General features: G+C 28.4%; 1 protein-coding gene and 1 long non-coding RNA gene across 4 annotated transcripts in view; one reads left to right on the forward strand and one right to left on the reverse strand.

The window, feature by feature from the left end:
• Positions 1-687: 687 nt before the first annotated feature.
• Positions 688-3,964, reverse strand: LOC126836712 (uncharacterized). 3 transcript variants are annotated; one of them, XR_007685374.1, is made up of 6 exons: positions 3,682-3,964; positions 3,345-3,524; positions 3,025-3,278; positions 2,542-2,629; positions 1,441-1,692; positions 688-1,171 (listed from the first exon to the last, which is right to left on the reverse strand). It is a non-coding gene; the product is annotated as an uncharacterized LOC126836712 (long non-coding RNA). The 3 variants fall into 3 exon arrangements; XR_007685372.1 differs by having other exon boundaries at positions 3,112-3,278; positions 3,682-3,961; XR_007685373.1 differs by having other exon boundaries at positions 3,112-3,274; positions 3,682-3,959.
• Positions 3,965-10,521: 6,557 nt separating this feature from the next.
• The window catches only part of LOC126836573 (uncharacterized), a 46,253-nt gene continuing 34,198 nt past the window's right edge, over positions 10,522-22,576 (forward strand). The window contains exon 1 of the mRNA XM_050570113.1: positions 10,522-11,026. The gene's annotated coding sequence lies outside the window, so the exon portion shown is untranslated. The remainder of the gene's footprint in view (positions 11,027-22,576) is intronic.

The following is a 22,576-nucleotide window of genomic DNA, read 5'->3' on the forward strand; positions in this document are numbered from 1 at the left end:
GATGTACATATTTTTTTTTTGTTTTTTTCAACTCTATATTTGTTTTGTTTAATTAATATTAATTAATTTTTGCATTGTGTAGAATTATGGATAATTTGGGGGCATGGGAATTATTTTACTCAGCCCTGGCAGACTAAATCTCCGGCAACGCCGAGTCCGGGCAGCTTGTTATAAATAAAATTGATAAAATTTAATAAAATTACTTTCAAATAAACGCTTTGATGCTTCTATTTTGTAATTTTATTCCCGTCCTCACCATCTAAAGTGTGGTTTATAAGATGTATACTATTGTAAAGATTGTATTAATTATCCCTTTGATTAATGAAATGTAAAATAAAATGTATTAACACTGTTTATAGGTCGAAATTATGTCAGTATTATTTCTTTAGAAAATGTACATTAAATTTAATAATAGCTAACACATTCCTTTTTTCAGATTAAACAAAATAAAACTATTAAAGGTTTATTTTAAACTAGTAATTCTAGTTTAACAAACAAAAAATGTGTTTACTTTCGTGTGATTTGTAGACATATCATGATGTATTATTAATTTGACTGTAAACAAATAATTGCAATGTTTATTTAATCAAATTAATTAGATACAATGAGATGTTAAAAAATCAATTGGAATTTCATTATAACAAATATTTAATTCCATAAATTATTTGCAATTTCTTAACTCTAACAGATACAAATTACCCTAAATTTTAAATCATATTTAGGTAACTTATAAAATAATATTTTCCAATCGAATATTTTTAAACTTTATAATAAAATTTAAACAATTATGTTTCCATCGATCATGCCAGGGTTTTTCACAAATTGTTAAGTTTCTTTTTAAGTATTTATATTATTATTTAAATGAAGTGGCGCAAAAATAAAAAAATAGTGGCCGAATCTCCTTAGTTTTTTTACGTACTGAATAGTAAAAAAAAAATGTTTTAAATTGAAATGTAATATTATTCTAATGTGGTGTTCCAGGTATATTTAAAATGTTTTTTTGGCATTAAAAGTTTGTATCAATTTTTTTCTGGCTACACGCATAATAATAAACAAATTTTTAACTTTTAATTTAAATTGCTAAACCTATAATTATATACAAGTATTTGTTGACGATTGGCGTTCTCTGCTAATTGAATGTCAGTTGACCAGAATGAAACTAAATCAATAGCTGTAACAAACATAACAAACATAATCAAATAAAATCATAGCATCTATATAGAATTAATATAATATAAAAATACTTTACAAATAATAATAATCATTATATTTTACATTCTATGAATGCCATAAATGTAAAAATGTGTCGCTACAGCAGTTTCTATTAATTTATAAATATTGTAGACAATTTTAGAAATTGAATATTGGGGATTGAGCATAAAATTATATAAATAAATTTAATATTTACACAATTATATGATAAAGAATAATAATCGTTACCCGATCAGCAGTCGCTCTTTAACAACAGCCGAGGATCCTCATAATCAAAGCTTACAGTCATATAGACCATGTGTTGATAGTCGACCATACAACTTTTATTTGGTCAGTCTTACTGTTAACTGTACAAATTTGACTAAGAGGCCATTGACAGGATCATTTCTTCTTTGTCTAAACTTCCTCGGTCCACAATTAGCGCTACTGTTCGGTCCGGGGTCGTTGGTGATCCCTCCGGGTTGAACCACAAATCTGTTCCTAGTTAAAATGTTTGTACATTAAATTATGTAAATATTTTAAAACCTACTGTATTTAAAAAATGTATATTTATGTTGTAAAAATGATAATAATATTACTTATAGGGAATAAAATATAATAATAAAGTATAAAGTTTAATCCAAAAATCTATTATTTATTAGTTATTATTTTTCATAGAAAATTCAATATAATTTAACATTGGACTTATTAAAAGATCACTGCATAAAATTTTCAATGAAAAATCGATACAGAATAATTTTATGAATGTCAAATATTTCTTAAAAAGAAGTTGCGCACAGACAATACTTTTATAATCGTTTTGAAAAGTAAATTATATATTTTTTTTTTGTTTGTTGTGGAATGAATTATTATCACACATTTTGTTTTATCTATTTTAGCTGCTTAGTATAGAACGTATATACATTTTATAATAATTTATTTAGTTGTTTTTATGCTTAGATCTTTATTGTTGATAAATACATCATCGTTGGTTAAAGAGTACTTCTAAAACTGTTTGTTTTTAACATCGAAAAGTAATGATAAAGTTATTTACTTATATTACAATAAAATAAAAGATTCTTACATTTTATTATAAAATTTAAACCGTTATGTTTCCATTGATTATGCCAGGATTTTTTACAAATTATATTATTTGAAATATTTACATTATTTAAATAAGGTGGAGTCAAAAAAAAAATAGTGGGTGAAAATTATTTTAATGTGGGGTTCCAGGAAAAAAAATATTTATTTATGTTTATTTCGCACAATAAGTTTTTATGGCTTTTATTTCTAGCTTAGTAACATAATAAATTAAAAAAAATGTTCAATTTCAATATTTAATTGCTATACCTGTAATTATTTAAAACTTATTGTCGGCGATTAAGGTGGTCAGCAAATTGGATGTCGGCCTACCGGAATGAAACAATCAAATGAATAGCTGTAACAAATAAAAAAATATATAATCAAATAATATCTGAAATACTACACTTATACATTTTTTAAGTATTTGTACTTTGAATAAGTTTAATATAAATATCAATGCAAAAGTATTGATATTGAAATATGTCTATTCCTAGTTTCAATATTCTTGATCCTACTGTATTCATAAAATGTATGTCAAAGTTTTACTAATAATAATAATAGTACCTATATAGATTAAATATAATATAAAGCTAGTTTACAGGCATATGAAATAATAATAATCATTATCTTGTACATTCTATGTATAACAATTTGCCATCACGTTTGTTTCTATTTATTTCAAAATAATGTAGAACATTTTTATAAATTGTGCAATAAGCATTATATAATATAAATTAAATTGATACATACACAATTATTTGAACCATAATAATATCGGTTACAAGATCAACAGTCGTTCTTTCACCACAGCCGACGATCCATACAAGTAAAGCTTACAATAATATAGAGCATGTGTTGGTAGTTGACTATAAAATTCTTATTCAGTCGAATTTACTGTTAAATGTACAGATTAATATAGGCTTCTTCAGTGAAGATCGACCGGACTCGCAGTCATCACGACATTTCCTGTAATTTTCACGATGGTCCAACGAGATATTATCTAACTTCCAACAAACGAAACAGTAAATACCATAGTGTGTTATACTGATAGTCCATGAAACAGTACATACTTGGAGGGCTTTTTGCGTATGGAGAACGGTCCATCAAACTGTCCACACAGTGAATTACAGCGTTATCAGAGATGGTCGTCGCACACCGAAGTCCTCTTTTATCGAATGACATATCGTTTTATACAAAAAATCCACACGACTTATATTCTGACGGATGAAGCAAAAATCGAATTGGAATAGCTACAGGCAGACACAATTAATGTTAATTAATGTTAACGTTCTATTCGAATGACATTATCTGTTTAATGATAATATCACAGAATAACCAGACGGGAGACCTAGGCCGGGACCGATAAAGTGATAAATGTCCAATATTTTAATTTTCCAGATAACTTACAATTATTATGCTTTTTCTTTGAATCCTATTATAGTTTGGATTCCAGTCGCTAAGGCAATAATAGTATGCCTTTGTCAGCGGCTCATAAGAGCCCGTCTATTTGCTTAAAGTTACCTTTCTGAATATTCTGTGATAATATTTGGTTAAATAGTGATAACAGCGCCCACCGCCACCAATTTATTTTACATTAAGATGAAAACAAGTTAGTTAAAAATAGTTAAATAGGTATCTACCTTGAAAATATAATAAAACCGACCTTTTTTCATCGGTTCATTAATTAATAATTATGTCGGCGAAACGATGTAGAGAAATAAAGTGATGCCACTCAACTTCTTATCAGTGAAAATCTGGATGACAATAAGTGTATTTTCGCGGAGCTACCGAAAGCCAACGGTTTGCTGATTTATCAACATTTTTCACTGTCAATAAAATGTTTGCAGCTTTTCCAGCAGTTTGGAATACTCTGTTCGGTTTTGCAATTGTCAGATTTTATTTTTTGACAATTTAAACTTTTACTAATTCTCCAAATTTTACAAAATGTTGTTGTAATAAAAAAAATAAATGGAGTATACCCCATTCCTACATTCGACAATCATTCACTATACATTAACCTTTCTAAAGACATTTCTCCTAAAAAGATGAAAATTAGGTATTTCAACGCTATAGAAAACGTCCATTAAAACGATTTAAAGGTTTAACGTTTTTTCTTGAGAAAAATTGGCAATATTTATACATTTTTATTAAATTATATTCGAAGAGTTTTCTTATGTTTTTTACCTATCCAATGACAACAGATGCACACCACAGGATAGAACAAATTCTACAATTAAACAGGTAGCATAACCGTTGCATTGTCTTATAAAAGCAATTGTTTTAACGTTATACCTTCAGAAAAAAGGGCAATGATTTTAGAAAATTTCCCGAGACAAATGTTTAAATCATACCTTTATTTTATATTATCATATTTTATAAACTTATTTCTCGATTGCACTTACAATCACGAAGTCAGCTGTAATAACGAGCCCTATTTTATATTCTTTACTCGAGAAAAACTCGAGATAAGGTAATAAAAAAAAGTATTCGAGACACCATTTTGACTTTTTTTAACATTTCATAAAAGGTTTCTAGTCCGTACCTTTTTGCGTATTGAAATATATACATATAAAATTATGAAATATTTATTCCCCCATACCTTTTTTACCGGTATTATTCCTTGCTAACGTTTAAGGAAAAAAGTTTAATTTATTATTCATTATGTTAATACAAGTCCTATGCATAAAACAAAAATCCTTATAGTTTTTTTTTGTATCAACTGAATATCTGAATAGCAGAAATATAATATTTCCATTTTCCCACTTTCTTTTTTTTTTTATGCAGTTTCATTTCTACATCACTACACAACAAAAAACTGATACTCAAGAAATGTTTAAAATGGAAAACGTTGGCATAATTTATAATTGTTTTGTAGAGCAGTGAATATTTATTAAAATACATATAGAAACGAACTTAGTTTAAGGGATTAGAAATGATCTGTTTTTTTTTTTTTGAGGTTTTATATATTTGACTATTTAAGATGGTCGGTGGTACTATTTCATTTCTGTAAAAATACTTTGGCTACTTTACTTGGTTATATTGGTAACAGATATTTAATGTTTTAATTTTTGTAAACAAATTAAGTTTTTTTATTGAAATTTCTTTAAATTTAATTTATTTAATTAGAAAAAAATTGTATTTTTCAAACGAAAATCAGTTTCTTACATAACCCGGTAAATAAGGCTGATCAATTTTTATCATTTTACAGAATTAAAATCGGACCAGCCAAAGTCTCACATATATATCACAGTAAAAACATTTCTACCATCAAATGGCTTTTATTCATAGAAAAAATTGTATACTCTAAAAATAATACCCTTAAGCTTATACAAATAACTTGAAAATAAATTGGCATGGTAGAAATATATTAAAATCACTTTTGTCTTAAATTTTGCCTGTATAAAACGCCTTAAAACCCGTCCGCTTACAATCCAAAATTTTTAATTTTAATTAAAGAAAAAATTAACTTGGTTAAGCTAAATGTTTTCAAAAAAAAAAAAGTAATCTTCATTTTTTACAAAAACATTTTATAACAGTATTGTTGTCGATTAAATTTTGTTTATCACGCTCGTGTCCGACCTTTTGTGTAATCCTCAATTATATTTCATTTTGACTGTATTAAACAAATATATTATAATATGTATTAATGTGATTGTGTCTCAAGTCAAGGATCTAGAACTGGTTTTACAACCGCTCATAATTGGGAAAAAAAATGAAAAAATGTAGAATTTATGGTTCAAATTTCTAAAAGTATCCTATTTTTTAAAGCAACTTCAGTTTCATAATGTCTTGTCGAAAAATTAAACAAATATTTTTTACCACATTTGACAGTAAACTAAAAAATAATAATTATTATTGGCTGGGTGTGTTAAGAGGATGCTACTTTGCTCCTTAATAAATATGTTGTTTAAGGAGTAAAATATAGGCAATTTTTTGTAAAATCCTAATTTAGAACTTAAACAACTATTGTGTATGATTATTAATACATTAATGACGGCTCTAAATGACTAGCTGTTTTTTTTTGTCAGCCTATCTTAGTATTTTTATATAAAAAAGTTACACGATTTTTCCATCTAAAAAGTTTTTTGCTAGTCAAAACCAAAAACCCGTATTTTGTAGTAAAAATCTCCAAAATGTCACAATAAGTACAAGAGAATGTTATCAGCTGTGTTTAAGCGTTTCCAAAACTCAATCCACTGAGTTTTAACTATTTATTAATTAGCATGGCCGTATTCAGGGGAAGGGGGGGTCCGGATTCAAACCCCCCCTCCCGAAATTTCATCGATAAATGTTTGTTTTACTTTTCCTTTATGTCTTTTTTATAAGCATTCCTAAAAATTATGTAAAAAAAAGAAAAATATTTTGATGTAAGTTTTCTTTTAACTTTAAAGCCTAAAATAGAATTAAATAATAATAAATTTGTGATATTATCGTTATCGTCTGCTTAGGCCTTTGGACACGCCAATGAATTTTAGTTTTTTTTTTAATTTCGTTGGTGTACCTTATTGAAAGACGTCAATAATGACTGGGTAATAATGTTTACATTCATATATAGAATCGATTCAACCCTGTATATGAATAAAAGCACGAGTCGTGTTGATAATAAAAATATTATATATATATATATATATATACAAAGATAATTTATAGTGTACTTAAACTGTATTACATTTTTGGATTTGTACCCAAATACACACAAAAATAATAGTCATTATCAGCGTCGGCGACAACGACAGAACACCATAATCGTTTACTGGAAAAATCTGTTATTCAACCTGCTAAAATAGTCAAAACAAAAATCCAAATACACCATTGTAGAGATTCCAACGAATAAAACTGCACCTAAAAAACGTAATAGTGACTTGATAACCGAGGTAAAGATACATTCATACACTTGACATTTATCGACTACGCGGTATATATATATATATATATTGTTTTTATTAAAGAAAAAACAAAATACATTGTTATATCTACTACCTTTAAGCAGAGCTTGAGTTGGTAGTAGAGTGTTACATGTTACAAACTTAAATTATATATATTACAGTAACATAATATTGATATGGTTCTATTTAATTAAAATCCTAAACATTATTTACTAGTTTTATCTTAAAATAACCCCCCCCCCCTCCAAAAAATAAGTGCTGGATACGGCTATGTTAATTAGTACTAAAAAACCTAAGCTTTAAAAATGTGTAGAAAAAAATATTGCTTAAAATAACTATCAAAAAATTGCCACACTTAATACGATTTACTTTTATTTTCTAAAAATCTGGTTAATTTATTACTACCATAGCCTTTATAGTAGTTATTAAGCCAAACTCTGTTTTAACAGTACAAACTAAAATGTGGGTTTAAGGGGTTTTACATAGGCAATATTTATGAGAAAAGTGGTTTTAATAAATTTCGACCATATCAATTTATTTTCAGCATGATTTTTTCTAAGCTTCAGGGTATAACATTGGTACTATAAAATTTTGTTTTTACAATAGACCATATTTAGACCTTAAAGCCTGAAAACATTTAGAGTGATCGGATTTTAGTTCTGTATAAATATTTAAGCTCATTGCCATTTTTCCCAGATTATTATGAGAAAGTAGATTTTTTAATAACTGTTTCGTGTTTAATTAAAAAAAACCAATAGTAGGAATATGGTCAATGTGTGATTTTTTAGACAATTTGTGTTTTTTACAACCTAATGGATTTCATTTAGAAGACATGTCATAAAATACCTATTTTTTTTTTATTTTTGTCCATTGAAAATGTATTCCTTTTATATTTAACTACTTCGAAGAATAACTCATATTTATTTTTTAAATGCATAATTTTTTATTTTGTCAATTTTCAAGGTAAACAATTAAGTTACTTATAGTTTCATTTTAGTCTTTTAGAACAAAAAAAAATATGATAAGTATAGTTTTGGAATTGCTCAATTTCAATGACAAAAACAATTAATTATAATAATGGCTCGGTAAAAAAAAATTAAAATTATGCGCACCTCGAAAAAAACCCTTGATTGATAGGTTAAGGTTATTAAACAAAATCGCAATACACAAGTGAGTGGCTTAGTAATAATGTGGTTTGTGCATTTTTCACTACATTATACTATTTTGTTTATGAAAAATATTAACAATACTTTTACTCAAAATATATAATTTCCAAAAAGAATTGTCATACCTAAGTTATATCTAGATGTTTAAAATAAAAATTGCTCAAAAATATATGTTTGTAAAATCAATCACTTTACTTAAGGAGAACGGAAAGGGTTATTTATATCAAAGAACAAAAGATAGGCAATAGTTGACAGAAAATGATCTAGGAGCCTATTTATAAATATGTCAACTAATTTAAGGGTATAAAAAAAACAATTTTAAAATCGGTTCGGTTGACACCTTTTAAATTTTTTGGAGACACTTACAATTAAGTTGGTGTTTTTTTACAGTAAAAACAATACTTAAATTCTACAGCTCTATCATTCCTAAAGTAATAAATTAAAACTGATTTTCGCGAACAGTAGATATTTTCAGCAACTTAGTCTTAATTTAAACAAGTTATAAACAATTTACGTTACCACTTAAGTTTTAAAACTTGATAGAGATTTCGAATTTATTAAAAATCAAATAAACGTTTTAACATCATTTAAATACTGTAAAATAAAATAAAATGTCTTCAAAAAGTAAAGCTACAAGTTATATATTAAAAATTTTATCTTTTTTGGCGAGTTTTTAATTTCTATCAATTTGTACAATTTAAATGGTAACGCAAATGGTTTATTAATTTTTTTCAAGTTTATTATAATTTAATGAAAATTTCTGTACTGGTCAATGAATTTTAAATAGTTTTTTCGTAAGTAAATACAATTTAAAATTTAGGGCGGGCGGCGGAATAGCAGTTGAGTAATGTATGCTGATAAAAAAAAATACTGAACTCCTCCATTAATGGCTAACCATTTATCTTAAACTGTTTACCACGACCAGTTAACATTTTCAGTAAATTAGTTTTAGTTTAAAAAGCTAATGTAATGTACGCGTACGTTACCGTTAAAGTAGTTTTTAACATACCAAGAGGCTTTTGCGATTATTCTGAGGCAAATGGACTGGATGGCCCTAATTGTTTTGGTGTCTAAAGTTTTTGCTGATCCACAGATAAGAATATGCATAGTCGTGCGCAGACATTTGGTCTGGGGTGTGTTCTAAAATAAATGGGCCCTTATAATAGGTTGACAAATAAAAAAAAAACGGTTGATCGCATTTATTTTGCCCAAAAATCGAGAAAACAGTAAAAAGCAACCCCATTTTAAATGTTGTCACGTACAACCTACCCTAAACATAAATATATTAAAAAGTAACTTACAATAGTGGTATTTTTGCATTTTTTTGTTAAGCGAATGCAGAGTATTTCTAATTGAAAAATCATACATATCGGTAATTTTTGATATTTCACAAAAACAAAATATTAGAAATTTTAGGTTAGATGATGATAACATGATCATAACTCCAATATAATCTCAGATAAAATAATAACTGTTCACAAAATGGCAGCCTCCTACTGTAGTGGACATTTTCATAAGCAGCCGACCATGGGCAATACGCGTTCCATATATATTGAGTTCAGTGGCCCTATATGTTGGAGCTTGTTATTTTTTATTGGTATTTTCCAGTGTAAAAATGGTCGAAATCTTATTAAGTCGATAATCGAGTGTTTTTCGTTTTTCTTTTAAGTGCGGTGACCAGGTTAGGTGCTTGTCGAAAATGTCTTAAGCCAAAATATTTACCAAAGAACGTAGTGTACACATATGTGACGTGAGCCTATTGTGTTTCGTTTATTTTCCAATTTTTCATTTTAGAATTAAGAGTCGAGGTGAGATTGTATAATATGTGATGACTGATGTCTTTAGCTAGCTGCTAATATTATATTTTATTATTATTATTGTATAAACACACATGACACATGGCACACACATGACACATGACACACACACGTACTATATAGGTATCTACATATTATACTTAATATAATAATAATATAACGCGTACCTACCTACCTACCTACCTACCTGGTATGGGAGAAGTCGCGGTATAGTGTTGGTTCCAAGGTAGGCCGCTATTATAATATTATCATTATCATTATTATATACGCGTTAGGTTGTTGTTATTATTATTAGGTATTGTATACATTTATGGGCTGCGATGGCGGCGGCGGCGGCAAACGCAATCGGATTTGGCGGGACGTTTTCACCGATGACGACCGCGTGTTTTTGAATCCTCACCGTTGACCACATTGCCGTCGCGTCGTCGCTGCGGGTCGCTCGTACCTCGTTTGCGTTGTCCGTTCTTGTTTTTATTTTTTTCGCCCTCGCCCGTCATTATTATCGTTGTTGTCGTCGGTCAAAATTTTCAAATAAAGTATACAATAATAATATATATAGATCGATATCGGCAAACGTTTTCGATTTCTATATAATATTATATTATTTTTTATTTCAAAAACCGCACTCCGACCTATAATAATAACGATATTGTTGACGGCGGCGTAAACTTTTCGCCCGTTTGAATTTAACCGGTAAAACAAATTTAAAAAAAAAAAAATTACATCTACATTAGCCTATTAGATTTTTGGATTAAAATTTTTTTTTTTGCAATTGGTTTCAATCGTTCAACGCCGCAAGGAGAGAAGTTTTGGCTACCCAAAAATAAAAAACCGTCCAAGGGAATACAATAATATTACCTATTGAATTGAATTTGTCAAAAAGGTAAGACCACAGTATTCGATTTTCCACATACCGCGCTTGCAATTTTGTTGTGTATTAAATTTCGGTGGTGTACTTTCAATTCAATTCGTTATTCGAAGAATAACAAAACATTTATATTCATTTTACCCGCCAAAATTGCTTTTATCAGCTGTATATTATGGCTGTATGTAAACTGCGCCAAAAATGACCCTTTTTCTATAAGCTGATATGTAAACTGCGGCAAAATTTTTTTTAACATTTTACAAACTGCGACAATTTATTTTATACACCTACTATATAGTATATATATATATTATTATACTATTATTATATATTATTATACATTATTATTATATATTATTACTACTATTATATATACATACCGAATACCGAAAAGAATGCTATCTAGTACGATATATTATTATAGGTCTATGGTGTGCAAATAGTCAGTAGGAGTAAAGGAGTAATAATACAAATTAAAAAACAATTTTAAAATACATATGAAGTTGAAAAATATTATTATTTAACTAAAATGAATTTGTACATTTAATATAATACTGTCTAAGAAAATAAAAAAATATTATTATTACTATTTATATTTTTAAAACATACCAATTTAAAAAATTCGTAGGTTGAAATTTCTTTATCTTTTTTTTTTGTACGCAATAACATTATTAATTAAACGATAAACGTGTATAATAACACGTTAGTATATATTATGATTTCCGTACCTACACGAGTATATGTTACCGTATCGGTATGTATTATTGTATATAACTAATATAAGTATATTATATACTACAAAGTAGGTATATAAAATAAATTGTCGCAGTTTGTATAATGTTTAATTTTTTTTTGCCGCAGTTTACATATCAGCTTATAGAAAAAGTGTAATTTTTGGCGCAGTTTACCATCTCCCTATATTATTACCTAGATGTAGTGCATGATACAGTTTTGCTCGCCACCGTACCCTGACCACAGACTTGAGGTTGCGACATGATGTGAAATTCGAATCACTTTGTATTGTGATACTTTATTTCATAATGTCTATCATGACCGTTTGTGGTCGACTATAAATCAAAACCTAACACTATTTTTGCAACCTTACTTAACGTGTATTTTTGGGGTTACTTTTTTTGCCAACTCTGTTTATTCGGTTTTCAAGGTAGGTATAGTCGATGCAAACGGTCATAACAGTTAAATCATTTTTATCTGCCACATTTGCGCGTTATCACATCATTTTTGGGACCAGTTTTGCTAAAAAAAATGCTGGTTTTTATTAACAGTTCTCAACAGGTTGTGTATGGTAAATATAAGTCTTAATGTGTAAAGTAAAACTACTACTCTCAATTTTACACTGTTTTTACCGCTTTTAGAGTATGCCGAGTATGAAATAATACGTCTTATTGTTTTAAATTTAAACGGTTAGTCGTATGGTTTTATTATCGTTGTGGAATAACCAAAAAGAATGTCAGTTTAATTGGTTCGCTTTTGACTAAAATCATAAAATGTATATTATGTTTTTTTTTTGTTATTAAAGAGTTAGATGAGAAAATTAATTTTTTGTAGAGAGCGTTGAAGTCAATAGAGTCAATTCAATTGTTGAATTTATTTTGTGTACAAATATGATTTTGTATATTCAACGATTATTAATTTCTTATTATTATTTGATCATTTCAGCATAATACTACATTAACTTCATTACTTTTATATCTTTTAGTATTAATTCGGTCCATTATACAGGAAGAATTAACCTATTACGTTTTTACAAAAATAAATAATAATATATTATTTGAAAGCTTTGTAGGTTTCTAAGAACTCATTTGTTTTCTTTAAACCTCTATTACTTTGAAAAATTCGAATGAATTTAATTAAAAAAATCTTGCGTTTGAAAACAGGCAAGGTATTCCATTATAATTCTCAAACAAAATCAAAATCGCATAATTAAAAGTTTGCAATGTTATCTATATAGTTTATTAATTAAAGATGACGAAAAAACAGAGGGTTTACTAACCCTTAGTTAATTGAAAAAGAAAACAATATTGTCAAGATTGCAGTTTTTTCTACTTGTGAGTTCAGTTGAAATTTCACTATAACATTGTATTATAAATGAGTACACAAATTATTAAAATACATATTATGCTGAAAGTTAAAAAAATATATTGTTGAATTTTATTGAAGTTCTTTCAGAGATGCCATTTTCGCATTAGGAAATAATGTAAACACCAAAATATTTTTTGGACGGGAAGTATAAGATTGTTTGTAAACATTGTTTTTTCTGATAAATTATTGTTGTATAAATTATATTTTAATTGTACAAAACATGTTTTCTCGGTTTTGTCTTTCGAGGCCATCCCTTTGAAACAAATTTCCTATTGTAAGACGGTTGTTCTTTTTTTTATCTCTATCGGATTATTAAGATTACATCAATGTAAGTAATTCATAGTCGACTTTGTTGTATTTTTTATAATATAAGTCAGGACATGTTGAAAGTAACTGGATGGGACAAAAGCTGTGGGGAGTTGTGACTTTTGACTTTTTTGATCCCCTTTGATCGTAGGATAGGTTTAGGTGTAAAGAAATCATTTTTTATTTTTTTATTAGTAGAACTTTGACTCTTGAGAATAGGTACATGAAAATATCATTTTTGTAATATTGTATATATACCTATGTATTTTATTTTTCTACCATACACACGACGCCTTCGACGATGCAAATGCAAAAGGGAAATGGCTTTTGATCCGGAAGGCGTTGGTTTTTTAACATATTTTTTCGCAACGAAACCGGTAAGTAGAATTATATATCTGCTTTTTCGGCAGCTCTTTTTCCCGTAACGATCCCGTCGGGGAATAGCTAATATTATATATCACTACACCTTTTGTTTTTAAATAATACTGGCTACCGAGCAAAATATATTTTTTCATAAACTCATGAAATTTCCTGTGAAATATTTAAAGCGCAGGTAGAGCTCTTTGATTAACTGCTAGACCCTTTTGCCGTTATTTTTGTTGATGGTAATACCCTGTTATCTTTCTCGATTATCGCATTATTTCGGTGTGTGTTATTATTCGAGTTTATAACGTTAAAATTAAATCTTCAACACCATTAAGCTGTTAATTAGTATTGTTTTTTCGTTTTAGACAATATATGATTAAGTGTACACAATTCACATAAAAATATGACATACTCGAAAACTTTTCTTGATTATTTTTTTTTTCGGTTTCCGCCTTTTAGTTGTGTTTGAATTCGGTTAGGTACTTGACAGCTGTAGGATTTTTAACATGTATGAGGATAATAATATGGCATAACATAGAAGTCTAGCCATTAAATGGTTGTGGGTGATTATTTGATTAATATTAGTTGATAGTTACTAATTATATAACCACAATGGGTTGATATTATAACTTCAAGATAGATGGACATACTATCTGCGACTGTCAAAGTTGTAAAACACAGTAATGGGTTATTCCACGTAAAGCCGCCCTAACAGCCTTTCCCTTATATTTAAAAATTCCCTTAAACACCAGAATTATATTTGCAAAATGTTGTCTAAGTGCATTTTTGTGTGTATTACGCTTAATTTGATAACCGTGATTGATGAACCGCAGTAAAATTATGTTCACATTTTTAGTAATAATTTTTGAACCCTTCAACCCCATAAAAGGGTTTGATTAACTTTTGTGCTCATATTTCTCTGAACCTATTAATCACCATTTTCGCCATTACTAGAAATTTCTGTGAAAAAAACATTTGTATACTCTCGAATGTGGCTGAAATATGACAATGACAACATTTTGCGACCATCAATATTGAAACCATAAGTAAATTATAATATACTATTTTTTTTAAAAAGTTCTTTATAAAATAAACTGTTTATTTATAATTTTTTATTACTTAGACGTAAGAGCTATCCATACATATAATGTTAAAAACATCAAAACAATAGGGTACCTACAAATGTCAACTGATTTTTTTCTTATGCAGTCGACCCATTAAAAAAAGGAGTAAAAGCGGTTTCACAAAGGCCGTTAAAACAATTTAAGTAGCTACTAATGTATATTTTTTCCAACACAATGCAGCAAACTAGTTTTATATGTACTCGTTTGATAAAAGCCGGTTAAATTCTTGCAATTGCATTTGAAATACACGGGATGATTATCGTCTTCGATCGGTGTATATATGGTATTAAAATAATTATCATTATTATTATATATATTATACATAAATCATTACCGTTTGTAGCGTTTCACGTAGGTACAGCTATTTTAGCCGATGTTCTCTTGACATAATTATAACATAATATTGTATATAAATAACTATTGTAGGCTTGTCGTTATTATTGTATGAACTTTGTTGTTTGTTTAATTTACAAAAACAAACGTTATTCAATATAACAACACCTTAAGCGGTGTACAGATTGTATTGTCATAGTACGCTGGTAATGATGATAATAATAATAATATAGGTAACGAATTTGTGTTGAAATCTTATTATTGCTATGATTTACCTTAAATTTTATGGTAGGTATTCGAAAAGGATTTTTGAAAAGTATAAAATTTTATTTAACGAAAAAAATGTAAACCGTCAATTTAGTTAATGTGTCTAAATCGCGCAGCTGTTAGTGTGACAAAAGTGCATGTTTATGTTTTTAATAATGTAACATACGTGTGTATATCGAGGCACATTATTAAAACAAAACAAAAAAATAGAAAACGATTAAATCCCATAACGACCGATTCCAAATTACCTTCTTAACGTGTTTTGGAGTACCGATTATTACTATGCGGTTATTAATTATGTAATACCTATTCATGAACGAATCCGATAATACATTCAACATTGGCTTACATATTATGATTTATGATGACCTAAACCGCTGTCGTTCTTTCTGTTATTACTGATATATTAATTCCTAAACGTTTTTATATTTTTCCGTTTTATAGCCAGTTCTTTGTATTACCCCGGCTAGGTTAGACAAGGGTGGGTTGCACCACTCCGGGTCGTCGACAGCAATTATTAAATACGAAAAATGTGCAATGCCTTTTTGGATTTAATAACCAATACCGTAGTTGTTATGATAAATATTTGCAAGTACAAGCGTATATTAGAATATTCCATTTTCGGTATGGGTGTACATGGAAATGTCGAAGAAATATGTTTCAGTCGATTCGAATTCGGTGTAACTTGGGTCAGCAACGGGTATTAGTATTATCTCCGGGTTATATTCAATTATTGTTCCAGGAAATATTTTTTCAAATTCATTAAAGTAAATGTAGGAATTTAAAACCGAATGTATAATTCCGTTCAAATATTCCGAATATTATTATTGCGAAATTCGGTAGGTACCAAGATTGAATATTTTCCATGGTTAAATCTTCATCATGCTCGACGTAAAATGCCAAGAATATTTCTGTTTAAGGTTTCATTTTTAGCCTCGATTAACTTTGTATTAACTATAGAGGTGCACATTTTTCAGAGGGGAGGGGGGACAAGTCAAAAAGCCTTACATTTCATTGTATTGTCATGTAAAGCCATGGTCAGCAATAAGCACCTTTTTTTTGTGTACGTTTGATAAAACTGATAACAAGATTATACTACAAACCTGCTTTACTAAAAAAATTTACTTTTGGGTTTTTTTTTTTAAATAAAAATAATAAACCTTAATTTTAGAAATTTTAAGTTAATTGTTTACATACAAATTTTAGATTTTTTTTATTATTAATACATATAGTTGCAGTGTCGGACATTTTTGAAACATCATTGATTTATCATTTTTTCAGTTTTACGCAACGAAACAACCCAAAAGACTTCGACAGGACATTGATTTTTATTTTCTATTGACATAGGAAATTAATTCAAAAGCATTAGTATGCTAATAAATGATTTTGACCGTTTCTTTATGAAAACGATAATACCAGATCTTCAAAAAACAAACCATGTCTATACACAAATTGAGTTAAACAAAAAATCCTCCCCTTTTTGGAATTTTTTTGGTTTATTCTGTATGGCTCTGGCTTTTATCCAGTGTAAATTACTGAAAATAAAAATTATAAAGCGTAATAGGCAAATTAATAATAATGGCACAGGAAGGGCTGTTATTCGTAACCGAGTTCTTTTATGGTTCGTCGTTGATTTTTGAAGGAAAATGTATTATTTCTCTTAACGAGGAATCGTTTTTTCAGTATAATAGTATCCGATTATAAACGTGCAGAGGGTTTTTGTTTATAAACTGTAACGTCCTATGGAAAATGTTTGGGAAATGTGCAAATAACGTTAATATGTACCTCTGTGATTCTAATTTTTTTCTTACTAAACTCCAAGTCGTTAAAACTGCTCTAATTGTTTGGGTTGTGTGACGGGATAAAGTTTATAATAAAACGCCGTACCGTTTTGTTACCAATTTTGTATTGTTAGATTTTCAATAACAACAAGTTTGAAATTTAACGATTGGAACGCCTGACATGCCTCTGCGTGGATATTAAAAATAATAATCAGCATAGGTCGAACTTACCGGTAATGTCATAAAGTGATAAAAATCGCTCTCGAGAAAACGGTTCAATGAGAACCTGTGGAAAGTGCCAATAAAATATTTAATACCGGTATTAAAGTCACTATAAAGGCAGTGTTGCGTCTAAATTAGTTTTTTTTTTTTATTAATTTTAACATAAAAAAAACAGGCGGGTTTTAGATTGTAACTTTATAATTCATAATCCTAACAATATCACAAACATGGTTTTGACTGTTTATTGAAAGCAAACTTGCTTTAAGCTTAAAGAAGTTATTGCTTTACTCTTGTCCTAAGTCGTTATATTTCGGTTTCAAACTTATCAATTACTTATGTTTTTCAAGTACATTTTAAAAACATAATTTTTTCTCTCTTCTTTTTGGCCAATGCCAATTTTCTATTGATGTTGTTCCGATTATTTCGTTGGAGAGATAGTGGGATCATTTTGGTAAATAAAAATATAAATAATTAGTTACTATCTGTCTTGTTATCGCTCAAAATGCATAAATACAATAAGCCATTTTTGTTTATAAAGTTTATTTTGTATTTTTTAAATTATTTTTTTTTAGTATATTATGTTAATCCTTTTTGTTCTGTATTTAATTTATTCTATTTCTGTAGCATGTAATTATCCTTATATAACCTATAATATAAACTGAATAGATTTGGCACTTAACATAATATGGTATGTTTTTTTACGAATTTTTTTTTAGGGTTTTGGAAAATATTTGGTCCCTTCATTTCCTATTGTATACTTTTTAAAAATAAACACATTTCTTTTGCTAAATTTAAAACTGTTATCAGAATCGTTATAACTTTTTTTTCTACGTGAAAAAAACAAATCTGAAATACAATTATAATAAAACGTTTGCCAGGCTTACATAAGTTAAAATGCTAAAATGGTTTGAATAAACCATTATGAAACAGTACATAATATAACCACAATGTATTTTATGTAAGTATATATTATATTATATTATAATAACTATAAAATGTTATATGAACTGTCACTTTTAGTTGTATTGCTTCAAAATATTTATACGTCAAAAAATGGTTAAAAACTAAGAATTTTTGAAAATTAAATATCTTTTCAGCTTTGAATTATAGCTAAAATCGTATGTTAATTTTGAGCTAAAAGTTTTTAAAGCACATTATATTTTGAAATTTTTTTTAAAAAGTATTTTAAAAGTTTTGGCTGTCCTTATACATTCGAGGACCCATACAAATTTAGGGCTTGAACCTATTTACTACCCTATTGGCTTCATCTCCCTAAATAAAACCCTGCTTCTTCTAACGCACTTGTTACAGGTAGGATACCTAGTCTATAGAAGAGTAGATGGTTAAAAACACTTTAACAACAGAACTTTTCGAATAAAAAATTAAAAAGTTTTTATTTTTTGTAAAGTCTTCTCAACACGAGGAAGCTCAATTAGCACAATAATGGTATCCTATGTAAAACGAGTGGTAATCGTTGGCTATCGTCGGAATCTATGTCATAGGCTGTGATTACGGACTAGAGTAACAGTAATTATTATGGTATGACTGTTTATCCCAAGGAATTCGTCGATAATTGGGAGATGGTTTTGACCGTCATAACTGAAACGCTATTCATTATTATTATTCGATAAGATAAACAGGAAAACGGTTAATGACAAGTCGATATCTGTGTACAGACTACGAATGAGACGCGCAAATAGAATGCACATAATATTATCGTTATTATTGTACATAATAATATTATCATGTATGCCTGATCATTGGTAACACCTGGGTCGTACGAGTTGATGTTAGAGTTTACACTGTTAGTCGGTTGAAGGTTAAATATCGCTTGTTTTTCGGACTTGATAATTATTATTGTTTGTTTACATCCTACGATTCACCAGCTGCTGTGAGCTCAGTAAAAGCAGATTTAATAGATTATCGAACAAAAAAAAGTTATTAGTTAAGCTATTACTTTTTGGCTAAAAGGCTTATCAAGAGCTTTTTTGTTACTACCATATATCTACAGGGTAAACCACCACACTAGTATACAGTGCACCCTCTGCAGATATCCACTTCTAGATTATTTTTCATTCCTTTGAATTAAATATCCTTCTTAATGTAACGACGTCTGTTGCCTTTTGGTCTTTTCCCATCGTCTGATGGTCGAAATAAAACATTTCACCTCTGTAAGATTGTTGTTACAATCATATTTTTATTTCAATAAAATGCCATCATTTAGGTCCCCAATTAAAAAAATTACTGTCAAGTGTTGAGATAATTTTTAGTGTATCTCTTTGAACTAGTTTTACAAACCATTGCTATAGTGCACTTTTTTTAAGTCTGGCTGAATTATCGAACATTTTTATAATTTAATATTTTACTAGGTACTGGTTTAATTACATATTCGGCTGGTATTAAGGTTTTACTTATGACTCAAATAGTATCTAATACATTATATGTGTTATTATTTTAATAATTTTATTAGTTTAATAACTTCCAATCCTTTAATTTCTTCAGATTTGTTTAAAAACGATTTTCTTTTATATGATAATTATTTTTTTGAAAGAAACTCGTTCAGTTGATTGTTTATTGACAAAAATGGGAACTTGTTCCGGATCTCAATGTTTTATTTAAAAAAGTATCATCCAAAAACATAAAAAAATGTTTCCCCTAAAAAAACTGTCTACAAAAGATGTTTTGCTAGTTTTACTTGAATTTTAACGGAAGTGGTTTGTTCCTTTTGGAGCGCTATGTTCTGAAAACAGCTCTTTGATGTTTTTAATAATTTTTTATTGTTATTAATCATTTTTTTTTCCTACAAGATAATTATATTGCTTTGTCCTAACGCGGTCGAATAATAATGTATAATTTACTCGGTTGGGTTTTTGTTGCCGCTACGTAGTATTAGGTAAAACATATATAATATATGTATTGGGTAAACAATTAAATACGGTTTAAGAGTTTATAGTAAGTACATAACATATACAAGTATAATACGATATTGTTATTATTGTGTGTTCATATCATACACCGGTCGCATGGTGGTGTTGGACACGCGCTCGTGAGGATGGGCAGAGAGTGAGAAGGAAAAGCCTTTTTTGGAGGTCGCTTATGCGTGTAGACTGTAGTGTACTTATGTTATGTACATAACATTATGTATGTATATATTTATAAAATATAATACTTGTGTGTTATGTAAATGGTTCTACGCGTTATATTATTCCGTTTTCAAAACGAGAGTGCAATCAACCTGAGAATTGGACTGTTAAAATCGAAAGCGGATTATTTATAATGGTCTCTCGTTAAACGTTCATTTTTTTTCCGATGTCGTCGCAGATCGTTAGTTTGTTAAGTGAATACTCACGACGACATACGTCTAATAACCACGTGCATTATTGCTATTATTATTATTGTTCTATAGAGAGAGGTATGTATAACGGTCGTATTTCGCCTGATGCAGCATATAACAATGCAACAACAATAATACTTATACCATTTTATGTACCATACAATATTGTCGTATCATCGCCTCGACCGTTACACAGGGTATATCGCCGAAAAAGTGTTCTTATTTTATTTTACCTTCGATGCGTAGCTGACAAGGTATTGTATTTTTACAATAATGTGTTTTCATTTCTATGTTTGGACCCACCACGGTATCTTTTAAACCGTACTCTGTTGGGCAACGAACTTCAAAAAAAAATTCATCCCTTCCCCGGAAAAACGCTAAAAAATGTCCATTACATTTCCAGCTTAAAATAAGGGCGCACTATAATTTTTTTTTAAATTACTCGAATAAGGCACACATTTTAATTGAATATTCTTAAGATATAGTATTATAGATTAATGTTGAAAACCAAAAAAATACCATAAACCCTTTTTTCCGGTAGGGGTGGAAACTTTTTAATTATTTCTATTTTTCGAGCGATTTCTTAGGACATAAGGTGTACAAATTAGATTGAAGGTATATCTATAGTAGGGCTATAACGTGCATGGTTTTTGTGATTAACATTTTTGATCAAACTTTTTTTTTTATTAAGGACCCCCCCCCCAAAAAAAAAGTATATTTATGTCATAATAAACGTATGGTTTAGGCAAAGTTTAGTCACCACTAACTTGTAAATTTTCAAAATGTTGTTTAGTACAAGTTAAAATGGCTACACTTTTTTCCTAGTAAATAAAAGGCTTTCATCATTATTTTTCAATGTAAAATTATTAAAGATATCAACTATTCCAAGGTCATTTTTTTATCTGGTCAACTTAATAATAATAATAGGTACATTAGCTAAAGTCTTTACACTAGAAATGTGAAGAACCCCAAAGTAAATATCAATAACCCTTCCCTCTAGACCGGGTGGATAATTTTTCTACATTTCGCTTTTGTAGTCGTAGTTTTTGAACTTAAGGTCTGAAAACGGTAAATGTGTTATAAAATAATTTATATTTTTTTCAAAAAATTGTAGTTAAACTTTTTTTTTCTATAAAGGCATTTTATTTTCTTAATTAACTTATGCGACTTAATTGTAACTTTGTCTCACTATTAATAGGTTGACAAAGTTTAAGCTTGATTAAAACTTTTTTAAAAACTAAATTCTAGCTTTGCAATTTAATGTTATTACTGCAAAGTGCAAAGAGACAATGATTGTGGCTAACTTCGCCGTGTAATTTTTGTTCAAGTTTTAAGATTAAATTAAAGAAACATATTTTAATGAAGCTTAACAAATGTGTTTTTAATTAAAACAATATTAGTTGAATATTGAATTAAGTTTGATAAAACGTATAATCGTTGCCAAATAATGGTAACTAATTTAATCTACTTTTAAACTATTTTTTTTCAGTAGTTGAGATGTTTATTAATTAAAAATAAACGCACATTTTTATTATTGTGTACGTACCCTTTGTCTGTTATTATGTTTAAAATATAAAAAGCTTTCCAAACACTCGGTGCTAAATTAATTTCCCAATTAGGAGATATTAGTAAAACAAAACGCTTTTGTTGAGTTTCATTTGCGGATATTACTAATGTTTATGAGACTAGCCCACTGTATACTCACTACCTATTACTGTTGTTTATTATTTTTAGG

The sequence above is a fragment of the Adelges cooleyi genome, unplaced genomic scaffold (genome assembly GCF_023614345.1).
Source record: "Adelges cooleyi isolate 19-005CV unplaced genomic scaffold, UGA_ACOO_1.1 ACOO_flye_CR_arks_rails_tigmint_CR_PRNA_247, whole genome shotgun sequence".
NCBI lineage: Eukaryota > Metazoa > Arthropoda > Insecta > Hemiptera > Adelgidae > Adelges > Adelges cooleyi.